The sequence below is a fragment of the Austrofundulus limnaeus genome, unplaced genomic scaffold (assembly GCF_001266775.1).
Source record: "Austrofundulus limnaeus strain Quisiro unplaced genomic scaffold, Austrofundulus_limnaeus-1.0 Scaffold554, whole genome shotgun sequence".
Taxonomy (NCBI): Eukaryota; Metazoa; Chordata; class Actinopteri; order Cyprinodontiformes; family Rivulidae; genus Austrofundulus; species Austrofundulus limnaeus.
In genome coordinates this window covers 136,114-140,090 of record NW_013952956.1, presented here as the reverse complement: position 1 = coordinate 140,090, position 3,977 = coordinate 136,114, and positions in this window count along the sequence as shown.

The window sequence follows — 3,977 nt, the reverse complement described above, 5'->3', positions numbered from 1 at the left end:
ATTTTTTAACACTTAAGTCCACTCTTAGCAGCGTTCTTAAGAGTAATTGTAAGAAGTTTGATAAATACGGGCCCTGGTCTTATAGACCTCACTCAGGTCATTTAGAGACATSCCAGAAGTTTTACAACAAATCTCGACAATATTTTGCGAGCGATTCTTATTTCTGATGGAAAGTGACCTGTGTCAACAGATAAAAGCAAAAGCGAGAACTGATTCAGTAAAAGCAGAATAAAACACGCTGACATTAAAAGAACGAAGATTGTGACAAAAATGCATCTGCTGGTGTGCTTTCTTTACCACACAATCCACCCCTGAGTCAAAACTCAACTTTTCATCAATAACTACTCCCAAGTATTTATAYTGCAGCACTGTTTGGTCATTAATTACCACTGTGGTAATCCTCCCAAAGTCTATGCAAATGTTTTTTGTTTTAGTCACATTAATACTTAGAAAAGATTCTTTGCACCAGTTTAAAAAAATCACTGATCACTGAGCCGTGCTCAGGGATTTTCCTGCTGGGAACCTGAAAACATTCCCAGACCAGAGAGGTGGTATAATCCCTCCATCCAGTTCTGGGGCTTAAGTGTCTCTTTAACAGTGGCACATGCCCAGAAACCTCCCACAGGCGATGCCCTGACCCCAAACTTAGGAACGATCTGTCTGAATAATACTTTGTTACAAATGTGGGATTACCCGAAGGAATGGGATTGTACCTGTTTACRTGATAACGAGATGAGATTAAAGCACACATCTGTGTTTTTGTCCTGCAGCATTCTGCACTTTTCCTTCACATGTYCCCCCTGCAGTGCATGTTCACATGTTGGAGTCCAGAGGAACAGCTTTTTAAAATTCTACAGGAAAACTAAAGTTGTTATTGTGATAAATAAGTATTTTGGCTCATTTCTTTGTGCTATATTGTCTCTGACTCGATGGTACTTAATCTGTACTTTCAGCACTTAAATCTAAGGTAAACACAGGGCCGTGACCCCCCCCCCCCCCCCCCTAAACACAGGGCCGTGACCACTCCCCCCCCCCCCCCCCCACCAGCGATGTGCCATCGTCTTAAACATGTCCAGTGCCTTGATGTTCTTTCACTTGATTTCTTTTGTACCATTTTGTATTTATAACTTTTAATATTCAGATTTGAAAGGATTCATTCACCAAGAGAAAGCAAAAAAAAAAAAAAAAACTTGGAGGTTTTGTTGTTAGTTTTCTCCCTGATCAGGTTGTTGTTAAAATACTRTTTCAGTGACTGAAAAGTACCGATGTTTTCATTTAGAGCTCAACATAAAGAGGTTTAAATCAGCCAATATTTCCTCCGATACGTTTTGTCGAGCACCTTCTGTTCAAGTTGCTGCCAATTTCCAGTTATAGATTCAAATGGAACGTAAATTAAAGGTGTGGACTCACTTGGAGAAGTTTAAACTTGGACAAACAGGTGTGGAACTACCTGTGTGACTTGTTGCCATCAGAAATGAAGTTTRTTTGTGTTTTTCATTATTGTGTGAACCCATCCTGTAAGATGTGAAGCCTGATGTGAGACGTTGGTGTGAACACAAGGAGGCACGTTTTCTCTCCTTCCAAGGTTGAAGATTTGTCCCTTTTTTTTTAAATTTATTCTCAATAATTTTCTCTGTAAGACCAGAACCTCCTGAAGTGCTGTTACCTCCAATAAAAACCCAAAAATGTGTTGGCAATAATGAAACAGCGTCTCCAGACCTGTGTGTAAACTTGTGTGTGTTAGCTTAGGTACTGACATGAAAACAACCTTTTTTTTTTTACTTAAAGCTTTGGATGAAGACGATTGATGTCTGAGGTGGATTAAAATGTGCGTGTTGAGCTGAACCCTGTCTGAGACATAAACTCATTAAAAAGCACAGTGATTTTCTGCCTCTGAGACTGCCTGCCAGTGTTATTATTCTTATTAGTTATTTGACCAAAAAATGAGCTTCAGCAGTCCTGACAATCGCTAACACCTTGTCTGATTTTCATCCCAGTTCCTGATGCAGTACAACACGCTRGGGGCTGTTTGTCAGGTCCCATCTTTTCTAGGACCTGTACAATAAAAGGGTTTTGAAAAAATTTGATTGTTTGTGTACGGTTTCTTTTTTTCTTACTAGTTTTGTCATTTCTTTATGTTAAAAATACTTTGAATGCGCTGAATAAACAAAATAAGGAAAATAAAAATGTCGGTTTAAAAAGACAACTTTAATTTTCTTACACTCAGCTCATTCCCACTACTTTAAATAATAAAAACYATGATTTCATATTTATGAGATACAGTGGCTTACAAAAGTATTCATACCCTTTGAACTTTTCCATATTTTGTCACATCCCCTGATAACAGTGCAAAGCAGGCAGACGAGTGGTGAACGTATTTCTAGGTGAAAAATGAGGCAATAGTTGGGCCATTTAATAGTTTTTTAACGTCCTGCAGGCTCTGAGAGAAAAATTTGAAGCTGAGTTTTTGAAAAAAAAAATTCTGATTGCTCTAAACGTCTGTTTTCCTGTACAGTGTTTTATAAAGTACCTCAAAGTGATACTTGAGTAAAAGTACATCTCATAAAAATACTTGTCTTCTCTAAAAATATTACTTGAGTAAAAGTCTTAAAGTATCTGATGTTTTTATCAAAAATAAATTTCTGACACAAAATCTACTTACGTATTAAAAGTACTGAGTAAAAGTGAGCAGGACATTTATTTGGAGGTGACTTCTCCAAAAAATATATTTTCTAACAGCGTGCAGCTGTGATGGGTTGTGTACAAGCTAATAGTGTGTCAGAATGGTATATATTTATACTTCTCATCCAACCACAATTAAATTCACTCTATCCAGGAGACACAATTTATCAGGATAGTTTTTTTTAAGTAATAACAACTCAGAATAAAATAGGAGTAACGACTTTCTACTTCTTACTTTTTTTTTTTAATGTAGTGAGTAGGAAGTACAGATAATTGTGTAAAAATGTAATGCGTAAAAGTAAAAAGTACGCTGAAAAATAATTACTCAAGTACAGATAACCAAAATTTCTACTTAAGTACAATAACAAAGTATTTGTACTTAGTTACTTTCCAACTCTGTTCCTNGCTGAAAAATAATTACTCAAGTACAGATAACCAAAATTTCTACTTAAGTACAATAACAAAGTATTTGTACTTAGTTACTTTCCAACTCTGTTCCTGTATAATGAGTGAAAATCTGTGTAAATGACGGACTATGTTGATGTGAGCAGTCGTCAGCACCTGTCATCCAGATGCAGACTGAGTCAGCAAATTACTTTTGTTGACACCTATCAGCTGACTCATTTACACCTCAACATTCATGAGGTACTTTGCATAGGCTGTGGGCGTGTAGAGGACAGAACCTGAGGGAACTTGTGCACGAACTGTGATCTATAAAGGAAAATTACTTCTGAAAATCTGAATTTTTTGGAGTGTAAGCAGTTTTCACCCTTTGGCCATAGGCGGCCTCATTTATTAAGGACTGTACAGAATTCATACTAAAAGTGTRTGCACAGCTAAAAGCTGAAAATGGGAGTACGCTAAAATAATAAAAATTAAAAAATGCAGTTTCCTTCCAAGATGCTCCATCCTTCGTATTTGTCTCTATCTTCCCATCTTCTCTGTTCCTGCTGAAGAGAAGAACCCCCAGATCATGATGCTGCCACCACCATRTTTGACAGTGGGGATGGTGTGTTCAGAGTGTAGTGCTAATTTTCTGCATTTTGTCACAGTCTGAGCAGCACGCTGGCAACAGTGGAGAGGAAAAACTCTTTTAACAGGAAGAAACCTCCAGCAGAACCAGCAGTGGTGGRCAGCACTAATCTAAAMATTAGTTCCACTAGACCTGAAACACTCACTGAAACATTTAGGTCCCATAATTCCAGTGTTGTATTAAGTACCACAAAGTGAGTACTTGAGTAAAAGTACAAGTATCTTACCAAAAAATTACTTTGGTAAAAGTTAAAGTCTTAAAG